We start from the raw sequence: 14,719 nt of genomic DNA on the forward strand, positions 1-14,719 counted from the left end.
TTAACTCCTGGGCAAACGTGAGGTGGTGAACTAGAGAGGGGGAAAAAATGCAACAGAAAAGTATTTAAATGTTGACAGAGACCACAGTAAAATTATCGCCTACTAAAAAAAAAAAAAAAAAAGCACACACACACACAAAAGCATAAATGCAGATCAACAGGGGAAAAACCCATAGCCGGAACAAAAAAACAAGCCAGTGCATTTCTAGCTGGCTGGATAATCGGGAAGCCTTGCAGCCATTGCGGCTCTGCCTGCCCTAATTCCTGTCCCCAGCTCCGACTGAGCAACCGCAGCCCCGCAGTCCCCGGAGAGCCGCGGGGAGCTGGCTCCTTCCCCGGCAGCGCTGGATGCACCCGTGCTTGGCAGGCGGCTGTTCACCTCCTGCCTCCCCCTTTTAGCAGCCTGGCTGAGCCCTGGAGGCAGGGCTGCGCCTTGCCCCTGCCGGGGCTGCCCTCTGCCACGGCGAGACCGTGCCAGCACTGGGCTGAGGTGGTGGTGGTGGTCGATTCTTTTTGCTTTATAGGGGGAAAAAAATAAAAAGTCCTTTCCCATCTGTTCAAAGGCTGTAACAGGGAGATGGAGCAGGCCTGTGGTGGGAGAAAAAGCTTGAGCACAAATATACAGAACTGAGGAAAACCTATATATGAATGGTAGTGAAGGCAGACTGGTTGGTGCTTACAGAGGGAGCAGGGGGAGGTATGGTATAAAAGTAAGCTGCAGTACTCACTTCACAGGACTTTCTGGTGACTATGTCTATGTTTCAGAGGCAGCAGCCAGATACTGTTGGTCCCTGGTTCATTTGCACAGTCTAGGGAGGAGTGGATTGGTGACTCTTCCAGCCCACTTCCTCTTCAGGACCCTTTTTAAATCTGTGCCATTGCTGTCCTACCCAGTGAAACCCAGCAGATTCTGTGAAGGGCTGACAACCTAAGGAGAAAGAGGCCAGTTCAGCCTTCCTATTCATCAGGGCTGATTAATTAATGATTAGTGCCATTAGGTGTACTACAGCAGTGCCTGAGGGCCCCAATTAAAGGAAAGTGAGCTTGTTAAATCCAGAAAGCCAGATTCTCCCTCTGTTACTCCTGCCTGATGCAGAGGTAGTGTCCCCAGGGTGGGCAGCAAGAATAACCCCGGCTTTCTAGGTATGCAGCCTCTGTGCCTTTCCCCCTCACTCCTCCCACTTTTCCCTCTCCTTCACCTTAGCTGCAGATCCTGCCTACAGGGTGCTGCAGAGAGAGGCTAGTGCAGGAGTTGGCTACCAGGACTCGCAGGAGGAGGTGGCAAATCAGGTTATTTTTCTGAGCCACTTCATTTTTCATCACGAGTGGGTTTGGGTGGTTTTTTTTGGTTTATTGGTTTTTTTGGTAGGTTTTTTTTTTGGCAGGGTTGGGGGCAGGCAAAGTGATAAGGACTGCAGAGGAGTCTGTTACAAAATCAGATACGATTTTAGCTGTCTGAAAGAGTTCCTTTAGGCTACAGGCAGCTGATGATCAATGGTGCTGCTGGCAAATGTGCTTCCAGCTGGCTGCTGCCTCTCTTGAGGGACAGTTTCAACCCAAGGCTCATTGCAATCGTGATACCACAAGGGGCTTTCATTTACTTTGGGCTAAGGATCTTCTGCTGCCCAGTTCCACCAGCGCGAAGAAAAGCTGGAGGTGATGTGGGAGAGTGACAACAGCACTGTTATTGGTGAGTTATTGGTTGTTCCTTTCCCCTCAGATTCCCATGGTGGGTCTGTGTAAAAGATTTCGCTCAAAGCCCCATACTCCTGAACTGTGGGTTTGCTAACAGATGGGCAGATTGTGCTAGCATAGGCTTTGCCTTTCAGGAGTTACTGAAAAAATAGGTTTAAGTGCTTTAAATTATCAGAAACCCAGCCTGTGGCCTGTGGCCTAGCTTTTTAAGCTTTATTGTTTGTTTTATTTTGTTTGTTTGCTTATCTCCAAAGCTGATATAAAACAAAGACTGAAACAGCCTCCCGAAGGTCAAGGTGAGACTGACCATCATCTGAGTGCTGATATTCACCAGCAGCAATAAATCCTTGTTCCCAGGTGCTGGAAGTCTCTTCAGCTAGAAAAACAACATTACTGCAGGGGCAAACTCCCGGCCTTTACACAGCCATTCTTTGGGAAAAAGTATCGCCTGAAGTCAATATGCATTCTGCCTAGGTAAGGATTTTGTATGCTCGGTTTTACCTGAAACAGGAATGTTATTCAAATATGAACTCCAGGTTCATGCTACCAAAATACAAAGTGCTTGCCTGTGCATCATGCTTTGCACCTTCAGGTTTCTTGGCTATCATACCAGTTTATTAAGGACTGTGAAAAACTTACTAAATCTCTCAAGCATCAAAGATCAAATCTGCAGGGCACCTTTTTTGCTGTGAAGCAGCCTCAAGAGTGGATGGGCAGTGTGTCCTTCAATACCACTTTAATACCACCATTTTTTTTAACACTTTGGAAACTACTGGATATTCAAATTGACGGAGGGAACAAAAAAACCAAACCTCAGTCAACCAAACTAGAAAAAAAAAAAAAGAGACATAAGAAAGCATAAGAAGGAAGCAACCACTTATATTGATAGGAGTTGTTTTAAACAGATTTATCCTACCTTAAACCATCTATTTTGCTGCAGGCACTGTCGATAAGTTTCCTTTAGGTACATGGTATAATTCTGCCAAATACACCTCTTCAAGAGTCAAATCATGTGTCTAGTATAGCGTCTCTCTTTGTCAGAACTTCTAATAGTAGTGTCATAAGTACAAGAAGTTTTACAGTACATTGCCAGTTTGGTGTTTATGCTTCTTTTAATGCATTGTGTTTTCACTGGATAGTGTAGGAGGTTTTTTCCATTCCTGTGCTCCCTTGGGGCACTTTCAATTTTCCAGTCCCCTGGCACAAGCTGCCTTTTGCAAAGGAACAATTCCTGTAAAGCCATTGCCTCATTTTGTTTCCCATATTCTAAGAAATCCTTAAATTATGTTGTCAAATAAAAAATCCAGAACATATTTCGTTGGCATGGAACACTGGTCACATTAGTTTTGCAACGCCTCATTGAAGGACCCAATATGTCAGAAAATTGTCCTAAGCTTTGTTTTTTATTGAGGCTTAATAGGTGCCCTTGTCCCTTTTACTAGATCTGTGATGCAAGGCTTGGCTTTATTCTGTTGCCAAGACATTTCATTTGATCTTTTTCACCTTTACTTCTAGTGTCTATTGAATGGGAGTAGCACTTTGAGACATTTGATGGGTGAAAAATGCTATATGAGGAGGTAGGCATTATTAATTAGAACAATCATTTTATCTTTTAGCTTTCATCAGAAGAAAAATGCCTGGACTGAAGTGACAACAACAAATAATAGGTAAAGGATGCTTCCCTGTGGCTTCATAGATCTGCTGTGTAACAGAAAACAATCAGCCCTGGGTGCCCAAGAGCTGTGGTTCACATCTCCCCCTGAAGAAGCCCCATCTTAAAGGATGGTGTAGCATACCACCCTAATGCAGATGCTGCTTTGCAGGCATTTCTGGCTGTGAATTTCAGGCTGTGCCCTTGGCTAAGCTGTTGAGGACAAGTTGCAATACCTGCCCTTCTTGAAGAGATCCCAGTCCATTTTCAGCCATGTCTCTCACTTCTTGCAAGCTCCTTGTTTTGCTGTGCATCAAAGGTTCATTTAATTATCTTCCCTCTCTTTTCTTTAGGTGTTGGTGATTTGCACTCTCTCCACCTAAATCAGATATCTGGCACATCAATACCTAGAAGGCTTAGGAGAAGAAGAAAACATCAATATTTCACTGAACACACAAAGTCGCACAACTCCCCACAACTCCCAGTCTCCATTTTAATGTCCACCGTGGTTAGTTTGTTTTGGTCTTTTTCTGTCAGATGACTGATTTCAGTTTCTCTTTGAATCCCATCTGTGTGAATAGCTTGTTTTTCTCCCTAGCAAGTGTTAACAAGGAACTGCAAGGATTTTGTTCAGGCTCACCAGTCAGGCAACCCTGAGGTGGCTGACTTCTAGGAAAAGCCACAGCAGGAACAAGCGAGAGCCAGCCTACGCACCAGGCACAGCTTTTGCTGGTCTTTAGTTTATGTTCCAACTCGTGCTCGTGTTAAATGAATCGCCGTTAGCAACTGCGATACAGACAAACACAAGGAAGAACAAGCTGGACGCTTTATCACGGAGCTACGCTTGGAAGTGATGGCCCATTGTAACGCAGACTCACCCACCACAGTGGAGCTGTTCCAGCTCACGGCAATTTGGGACTCGCTGCGCTCACTTTAGCCCATGCTCTGAAGTTCCTGATCTTATCCTTTATGTGAACTAGATCATGCAAATGGGGGCACCGGAGTCGCAGGGAAGTTGAGTAGAGTTCCGCACGAGCACTGGTGTGAGAAGGAGCAGCAATTAGCTCTAAACTCACTCTGCCGGCCTGTCGTTTCCGAGCTCTGCCCCTGCTGCTCTGTAACTGGAAGACTTTCGCTCTAGAAGATGGGGAGAAGAACATTTTGCTCATGCTCATATTAATCAAGTCGTCTTATGAGCTACTGAATCTGTGAAATTGTATCTCCCGTGGAGTTCAGTGGTAATGACTGTCTCTGATGTGGACTCTCTGGTGTCTAATAATACAGTTTTGTTTCTGCAGTGGATGCACTCCTAGCATTTTTTCTCCTCTGTCTTCCTGCTTCCACAGCACTTGTAGGCAGTTTAAACCTTTGAAACTTCTTTCCCCTGTCAAGTTTGATCAAACTCAGCTCACAAGCTCAAAAAATTATTTAGGAGGGACTGACTGGCACTTGCACAAGACAGTGTGATCTCATAAGCTTCCTTTCCTTGGGAAACTAGGCTACCAACCTAGCAACGGGGGAAAAAAATGCCATCCTGCTAGCAAAAAGGACCTAAACACTTGGAGGAAAGAGGAGAGATGGGAAAGTGAAGCTGTTTTGAAGGGAAAAAAATAACTGCCTTGTGGTTGCAGAGCTCTCGCACACTTAAAGGGCCAACCTTGGAGACACATGCTGGAGAAAATGTTCTCCAGGAGATGATAAATTCTCTCGTGAAAATTGGTAAGGGAGAGAAATCACCTGGACTCATCATATCACCAGGCATGCTAAATGGATATCTATATGGTAAGAATTGTCCCCAGTGGTACCTGTTTCTCTCTGTGGACTAGAGGAAGCCACAGATACAACTAGCATGCAACTCATGTGCCTGCAGTATCTAAAACAAGGTGGATCCTACCCCAAAGGGAATGGTCTTCTTACCACTCTGTCCTTCAGACCAAAGTTTTCCATGGTGCTGCTGCAGGTTTTGTTACTTCATGTACTAGGTTTGTATGTTAGAAAAGCTGTTGTATGTCTTAATAGCTGCAGATGCATGCATGGTTTTACTGGGCATTTATTAGCACTTATCCTCTTTGCACTAAAACCTTTCTTGTTCTTGTACCTTATGGAATAAAATTCTTTAAGTGAGCTTTAATGATTCTATGATTCTACTTCTTTACAAATTAGGAGCTGTTATTCTGCTTTTATTTGCTATCACATAATACTTGAGGCTGTCAAAAGTATTATAGTGCATACTCATATAAATTGATATTTAATTTCAGTAATTATAATGTCACTAATTGTATTTTTGCACCTGATGCAATTACTGACATCCAACTCTTTAGATCTACTTTGTTCTTTCTAGATTTAGGCATTCCTTACTCTTTAATCTTCCCTGCCTACAGTAAATTGTATGCACAATGAAACTTGGAAATAAAAGCTCAGACCTTCCCATCAATTGCTGTGTGCCAAATGCATGGGATAGTTTAAAACTGTGTGTGTACTTAGAGTGCAGGATACACTCAAAACGCCATTGCCTATTTATATGTCTTTTTTATGAGGCTTAGAGTGGGTTGTGTTATCCAAATATTGCACAGTGCTTAACTACTTGTACTGGCCTATTGCTAAAGGTTTTCCAATTTTTAGGAGGCTTTTTTTGCTTGTAGCCTTTCACTTAAAATTACTCCAGGGCTGCTCTGGCAGCCCCTTGCATCTGGTTTCTCAATACTCTTTTCCTCATGGCCTTGCACTGGTGCATTCGTTATGTTGTATTCCCTGGGAAGGGGTTTGCTTCCTATACCTCAGCCATCCTCTTGTCCTCTTCTCCTCTATCTCATTGCATTGCTGTTGAGTCATATGTAATTCATAGTCTGCACTGAAGTTCCCACACAGTCTCCACTTGGTGCCTTCATACCAATGACTGCATATCAGAACAAATATTACATATAATGAGTAAATAATAGTAATTTTAATATTGGATAAGCAATACCTAATTACAGACAAGTACAAGGCTTATCAGCCAATTAACGTGCAACATTTGTACTTAATTAAGCATAATCCAGTCAGTGCCGGTGTTGTCATCAGACAAAGATCACTGAAAGGCAATTTGAGCAGGCTTTAATGAAGGGTGTAATTTTACTAGGGGGTGGTTGTCGGTACAACTGTTATCCCTTGTTGCACTGGAGCAGACACCCAGGAGAGGATGGTCACCTGAGGACTCCCGACTTCATCTCGTCTTGGTTGGCTACAGTTTTCCTTTTAACCTTGAACTTGATGTATGCCATCAGCTACAAAACACATGAATAAAGTATATGCTTTGTGTCTTTCAACCTGCCTCAACTTTCTTTGTGTTAAAGCACAAAGTAAAAAACTCATTTGAGCCATGGAATTCCTGCTCTGTTGCAGCAGAGTTTGAGGACAGTGATCCCTCTTCTTAAAGAAGCCATTGGTCTCTAGGTTATAGTCCACACGGAAACTTGTTTTGGTTCAATTTCATTAATAGAAAACCTTTAGTGGGCAGTACATCTCTATTATTATTGCCACATGTCAATATTATTGCCCCATGACACTTCAATCGTCCCTAGTTGAAGACAGACTGCTGGGATTATTAGCCAGATCAGCTGCTGCAGCTACAACTATCAAATGAAATAAAGGAGGCAGAGGAGCAGTCTCCTTGTTTTTAAGGTAATTAGTGATGGAGAAGATTTATGGTCACTGCGCTTATCGACTGTTTAATTTATTGAGCAAATAGCCCTGTGACAGAAACAAATGTAAGCTGAGTAGAAGTATTCCAGTGAAAGATCAGGCTGGAAAATGTCTTTCAAAGAGTAACTGGCAAATGTTCCATGGGGACACAAGACTTTATCTTGCAAACATATTGTTCATCACTTACTTTTCTAGTAGCTAATGGCATCCTGCATGTCATATAATCCTGAGTTTGATCAGGCAACCATGGGCTACCGGGGACTCCTGATAAGGTTTTAAGGCTTTAATGCATGCAAAAGACTAAACTTTCTCCTCAGAAGTGACTAGGCATCTCAGAGGGCTAAACTACAGAGTCCTAATCATTATAGATGCAGAGAAAATAAGGATCTAGGACTATTATGGATCATTAATAATTACTATCAAGATGTCTTATAAAATATAGGTGCAAAGAGATCTCATTCCTCAATCTACAGAGCTGCAATGCAACATCACTCTATTTCAGATTTAGGGGAAGGAATGACAGGCCACCAGCTCCAGCCCTTCAGGCTGTGGTCTGGCATGGTGTGACAGATGGAAACAGGGGGCAGATGTCTCCTCTCATGGCATTTCCCATGTCCCTTCCTACCAGTCCTGAAGGCTAAGATGGATGGAGCATCACTGGAAGCTCGCTCAGCAGCTGGTGCCTACCTGTGAGGAAAAAATGACATTTTGAAGCCAGGCATTTAGCAGGCTGGGATTTAAAAACACGAAGGGGTTATTGCAGGAAGTTCACAGGCACATATACAATGTGGAAAAGATGTCACAAGATTATCGATTAGGCTATGTCATTAGCCAAGGGTGACATGTATTTTGGTGGATGATTGCCAAGTGGAATGACCATCTGTGTCAAATCAAATTAAACTGGCCATCAGTACACTTGTCAGCTAAAAATAAAAAAAAAAATCAAGGAAGAAAGACTTTATTTTCTGAACTATCAGTTCACTTTTGCAGCCCTGAAAACCTGGGCTCACCACCAAACAGATGGGGAGTACATACTTAACTTGCAGTATTCAGGCCAACTCTATGAGAAAAAAAGGCATTACTCTCAATGCAAAATATCCTACCTCATTTACAGAAAAACCCCAAACCAAAACAAAAAAGCTAAGCATTATTTTAGCAAAAGAAAAACCTGTTTCTGAGGGGTTTCTAATTTTCTTTAACAAAGATGAAGAACGTAATTTTACGTCTATCCTTAATGAATAAAAAACCATCTCCCACCTGCTCCTTCTTTGACTGGAGTTATTTCAACCATCTCTACCTGAAAATGTCTTTTTCTGTGGGGAATGAAACTGCAGGATGAGAGGCCTAGTCCCTGTGCCCTGTGCCAGCCTAGTCCCTCAAGCCTCATAATGTTGTTTATTGGTTTGGTTAAGAAGAGGTGCTATGGAAAGACTGCATAGTTTGTTTTTCTGCCTGAAAGACAGGATTTTCCTATTATCTCTTGGCCTGAGTAGCTGTGTATGGTGGTCTCTCGTCTCATGCAGTGAGGACTCCCGATCCTATTTCAGTCTGCTGAAATCACCGCCTTTTCCTTGAGTGCTACAATTAAAGCAGCTGAATGAGTTTGCATATGTCAGCCAAATTTCCTTCAGTGATATTTAAACTAATGTGATTTATCTCACAGTTGCTGTGGATTAATGCACAGGATCAACTCCTGCCGTTCACCTTACGCCTGGTAATAGGCATTAAGTTGTTCCCACATGATGCTTTGTCTGAGCCCTCAATCCCCAAGGAAGCAGCCCCAGCTGCTGCACTGAAGCCAGTGTGTTGCCTGTCTTGTCCGATATTACCTGGCTAAGAGTGGCCAGGTTGGACACCTCTGGAAAAAAACAAATATTAGCTATGACACCGACTGCCTTTCCTACAGATCACATCCTATTCTACTGAAGTTTAAATCCTGAAACTTATGATTATCTTCTTTTTAGTCTTCTTCTTTCATTTTTCAGGATTAAATTTTCTCAGTCCAGATATCCTTTTCCATCCTGGAAATGTCTTCCTCATTAATATCTCCAACCAAAGGAGGATATATATATATATATATATGACACCACTGAGAAATGTGGGCTATCTGATCTTGGCCACCAGCTGTTTGGGTGCTGTTTGGGCACTGCTGGCTTTCCACAGGCTTTCCAGGGGTTTACTGAAGTCTCAAATTAGACCTTAGATGAAAATAGTAAAAAAAAAAGGGGATCAACAGGTCTGAATGGAAACTGCTGACCTAGGTCACACTGAACCCCTGATATTCTCCTCTCTATTTTGAGTGAGCACATTTATTGACTCCTTTGATTCTCTTGGCTTTGAAGGTCTATCATTTTGGTGGCCTGTGTGGGAAATTGATGTTCTGATAACACAGATCCCATCAGTGGAATGCACAGGGATGAACTCACTGTCACAAATCAAATCCTTAATAGCAACCAGCTTCTTACATCTGTAAGTATTTGCTTTAGGGCTAAAACATTTCACACTTGGTGCAAACCCACATGTAGTTGGAAAAGTATAGGCAGCATTTCCACAAATACCCAGTGGCAGTGTTAGATTTGTGCCAGCTCTGAGGACGAAAGCCTCTCCTCTGCAGAAGAGCAGTGCAACAGCAGCATGCTTTTTAACCTAGGAGGATTTAGGGAGTGTGAGAATTACAAGAGTAATTCTCTGAAACAATACAGAAATATACTTCTGGAAGAGTACAGTGAAACGTATTTTCACATAATGTCCATGAATATTTGCTGAAATTGGATTTTGAATTGACTAACACAAAGAGTCAGATAAAACACCTAGCTCTTTGTGCCGATCCCATCCAGTCAGACAAACACAAATGTATAATTGAACTAGCATTGGTTCATGCAGTTTGAACTACAAATATACTTAAATGCTTGCAAAGCAATTAACAGAAAAATACTGCTGGGTTAGATGAGGGAATTTCATTTACAATAAGCTATTCATATGACAAATGATTAATTCAAAATTAGTCTACACCATCCAATCATGAAGTGTGGGGGTTTTCTAGGGAATCAAAAAAGAAGAGAAAGGAAATAATTCTCATTACACTTATGGCAAGAAGACTGTGAATGATGATGCAGTCAAAAACTTTACATGTTTCTGTACAGTAAAAACTAGTCTCACCTTTTCCCTCTGCTCTTTCACAATTTAAAATTCACTTGCTTTTAAAAGTTCAAGCCTGTCATATAGTTAATCCTCACTGAGAGCTAGTGTAGATGACATGTTTGAAAATAATTGGTCATAGGAATAAGAAACTTATCAGTGCTGAAATTCACTGGCTTCTTTTAGAGAAAACATTCTCTAGAAGACATTCCCTACAAGACAGGAAATTTGTTTACTTATTCTACTCTTGCGAGTGGATTTAGTAAAACACAGCTCAAAACAGCTCAGTTATAATTTGACTTGAAAATGAGCTTTTTTTTTTATTGCCAGCTTTTATTATCTACCACTATTCAAGCTTTCTACTGTCTTAGTAACACAGGACCACTGATGAAAATCTGTGTCAATTGACCAGTCTTGCTGCCACCTCAGCATTACTAGTCAAATTTCTCTAAATTAGAAGAATGATGATTGAATATTCAAGCACTCAAAAGTTTGAAAAGTTGAGGAAAAATTATAAACTATAACTTTATGTTAAAATACAGGCTTAATTTATGTGGTGGCATGTGATATTTTCAAAAAAGTGTTGTCCATATACACCATTATTCAATATTTGTTTGACAGAAAATAAAATACACAGCACACATGACAAAACACCCAACAGAAGATTATTTAATTTTCTCCTCAATGTTTCTAACACACTCTTGCTTTAGGAACTCAAGGAGCCAACTCTGACCCCAGCTGAGGGGAAGGGATGAAATCTCCGCTTTCTCCTTATGGTCTTGGTTCTTCTGTGTAAAGTTAGTGGGTCTGTGGATCTGGATGAGGGAGCTGCTGCATTCTGGGGCCTTTTTCTGTTACCTGTATAAGTTTCCTGAGAGAGGAGATGTGCAGGATGATATACATGGCACAGGAAATGAAAAATATCTGCTGGAGAGTAAAAAAGTGTTCCTAGATATTACAGTTCTCTGACCAGTCCTCTGTCTTTTAAGCACCATCTATATCTTGATTCAGTTCTATAAGTAAGTAAATGCTTTAATCTCTCTGTGTTTTCTTCCCTTTCTACACTGCTTTTGTAATGCTGTCAAAAAAAGCAGTCAAGCTTTGGGGATATTGGGAAAGCAGGGTAACACAGGCACAGATGCATCTGCTGCCACTATCCCTGTGAGGCCCCAGAAGCTTTTACAGCTCAGACAATTATCACAAGTTTGGCTGTTGCCAAAGCTTCTCTATTCATGATTTACAGTATTTCAAATGAGAAATACATCCAAAACCCCATAATATCCTCCAGGATATAGGCACACAAGGATCAAAGATCAGTGACTTATAGGTAACCATGAAAGCAAACCTTTCCAGAGATGCTGCTATGCAGAACAGCACATAAACCCAGTTGAAACGTCTGACACATATAAAAGTTTGCAGGAAAGAGTCCCAGGCGCTGATAGAAATGCTACAGCCAAATCCCTTCTCTGAACATCTATTCATAAAAGTAGGTCCCCAGCTGCATGAATCATTGCCCCAGGAAGTGAAAAATGCATTGCAGAGATTCGATCTGAGTAGGCTGTTGCTCAGTCTCTTGGTTTCATTCAATGCTGTTAAAAATGCCCTACTGCATCCTGGAGGTAGTGGATGAAAGAAAACCTGTGCCTATCATTTCCACATTAGTTGTTTATGAGTTTGAAACATATAGAGATTTTTCTGAGTTTATGTGTATATGGGCATGAATATATAGATCTGAGATTAGCTTGGGTGGTTAGAGCACAGTGCTAATAATGTGGGTTTGATCCCTGTAGGGCCCATTCACTTAAAAGTCAGACTTGATGATCCTTGTGGGTCCCTTTCAACTCAGAATATTCTGTGATCTTTGTATGCATATTTCTACGTATACACACATAGACCTATGTAGTATGCATTACAGACATGGGCCAAGTTTGTTATAAAAATTATAAGCAACAATTAAAGAGGGTCATGAGACACTGGAACAGATTGCCCAGAAAAGCTGTGTATGCTCCATCCCTAGGAACTGTTGAAGGCCAGGCTGGATGGGACTTTAAGCAACCTGGTCTAGCAAGGAAGGTGTCCTTGCTCACGGAAGGGGGATTGAAACTAGATGATCTTTAAGGTCCCTTCCAAACCCAACCATCCTATGACTCTATGATATGACTCTATGAACTATGGGACTCTCTATGAGCATGAGTAATGCCAAGTAAATGTCAGCAATGACAGTGCTGACACATTGATGAAAATAAAGGTTTCTGTCACTGAGCTGGACTTTCAAGTATCTACCTGACTATCTGTCTAGTTGTCTATCTAAATATACACAAATTAAATAGGTCAACAAGTTTCTTGCAAACCCTAATAGTTTTGACATGGCAAGCATGCACCAGACAAATGCCTGTCAGGATAGTTCCTGATGGAAACTATATGTTTTGTAGTCAGCGCGTGAGAACACAATGCAATGGATTAGAAAGTGTACTACGTGCATCCTGTATATGTGTATCAAATGTAAGTATTCTACAAAGAGTGACTTATAATGTTAGGATTCTTCTTGCTAGACAACTAGACCTCACGGGTAATTTTTTGTCTAGCAATATAGCATGGTTCAACAGTTTTGATGCTTGCTACTCTGACATCTCTGATGGTGAGCTGAGTGTCTATCCAGACAGGTCAGAAGAAGAGATAGACCTTAGAAAAAAAGCCAGACACAGCCCTGCTCCCTGCGGGTGGGTGTTTTTAGGCCACTGCTCTACCCCATATACTAGTTATTCTGCTGCTCCTTACTTCAGAGATGCAGGTTATGGAGATGGGGAAGGGACAGAAGGATTTCACCTCCTGTTCTTTTGAGTTTGTTATCTCTGTTACTCACCACATTCCCCTAGAGGATAGCTAATGGTGATCTTCTCCTGCAAACAATGCAAGATGTATACTGGACCTCAAAGTCCATCAGGATAGGCTTTACTCCTCAGACAACAGATCACCTACCATGGCACCTCAGGACAGCCCTTCCAACCATTTTCACTTCCTCAAGATATTTTGCCTTTCTACCAGAGCAGCCACAATATTTGTAGTTGGTGAAAGACAGTGTAAAGAGCTGCTGACACCTGCAGATGGCTACATAAGTTATGGCACAGAGCAAATTAATCAGAGAGATATGCACAGCAGATTTTATTTTCCCATCTGTGAGATGCATATTGGGCTCCACATTTCTGTAGAAGAAAACGTTAGAACTATCCACTGTCTCTGGAAAATTGCTGAATGACAGCATGGGGAATAGGGTGTTTCTCATTGACAGGGCTGTCTACTGAATAAGAACTAGCTCCAGTCAGTGTTACCTGGGATAAACAAGAGTAGACGAGTTGACTATGTATGTGTTCACACCTCCATGGTGAGATATAGCTCCCGGGCCCTGGTGCAGGGAAAAAAAAGGGGTTCTCCACTCCAGTTGTACACTCATACCCTTCCACCTTCAGCCCAGCACTTGAGCCTCCCCAGTCCTGAGGCCGCTGTGCAGCGGAATATCTCACACCTGAGAGATGTGCAGCCACTGTGGACACCTTATGCTAATCTGGTAAAAATCAAGAGTTCCTCAGAGTAACTGTGGTGCTTCAGTTCCTTACCACTCAACTATCTTGCCAGCATGACTGCAACGTGCTCGAGCTGCTCTTCAAGGGTCTCATTTCTCAGAACTGCAGAGAAGAGAGTGCAAAGACTTTGTTGTCCCAAAGTAGATGAACTCATCTTCCACAAGTGAGTCCTCTGAAAAGAACCAGACCATGTTACCTCAGATACTCAGATTAAATTACCACTTTGCGGAAGCCCTGATAACTTCAGCACCTACACGTGTGAGCACACACATACACACCAGCCATTCTGCATAGGATTGTGTGTCCACATGCATACGTACATAGAGCTGGTGCATACATCTACACATTGGCACACTATGAATAGCTGCATCTACATGTCATCTCATACTTAAATGAGCAGTTTTTAGTACGCAGACGTAGGTGTGGGTAGTATGTGTGTCTCCCTCCCACGGGCATTTGTAACTGTGTGTCTGTCTTTGCACGCATGCACAGCCCATATCTGCATAAAAAGGCTAGAAGTTGGCATTGGTAGCATTCTGCTCTTCCTGAAGGAAGAGCTGATGTGTCTAATAGCTCCAACAGAAGCAGGAGTGGGCAGCTCGTCCCAGCAGCACACTGCAGTTTCCTAGGTAACTGAACTTGAAATAAGGTGATGTCTGGAGCTCTGTTTTATCAAATCAATTTGCTGAAGGTGCATACATTGGGGGAAAAAACCCTCGTGTAAGATCCTACTCACTGTAAAAGCCAACAATATACCACTTATTTATTTTGGTAGTTGAGGAGTTTGTTGCCTTTTAATGATCGGCAATGACATTTTCCCATTGAAGCCATCTGTGCGGGTAGGGATGTGTAGAAAATATGACTGTGCATGTTATGCATTATTTACACAAGGCCACAGCTATGTGCTCTGCAGACAAACGAAGAAAAGACAGAGCCTTGCCCTGAGGAGGCTGCATGATGAGCAGAGGTCCCAT

General features: G+C 42.2%; 1 long non-coding RNA gene across 1 annotated transcript; it reads left to right on the plus strand.

Moving 5' to 3' along the window:
- Nucleotides 1–498: 498 nt before the first annotated feature.
- On the plus strand, nucleotides 499–5,476 carry LOC127476325 (uncharacterized). The gene is made up of 3 exons (XR_007906558.1): nucleotides 499–2,168; nucleotides 3,311–3,361; nucleotides 3,699–5,476. It is a non-coding gene; the product is annotated as an uncharacterized LOC127476325 (long non-coding RNA).
- Nucleotides 5,477–14,719: the final 9,243 nt, after the last annotated feature.

This window comes from Manacus candei, unplaced genomic scaffold (genome assembly GCF_025592945.1).
Source record: "Manacus candei isolate 608988 ecotype Guabito, Panama unplaced genomic scaffold, ASM2559294v1 h1tg000049l, whole genome shotgun sequence".
Lineage (NCBI taxonomy): Eukaryota > Metazoa > Chordata > Aves > Passeriformes > Pipridae > Manacus > Manacus candei.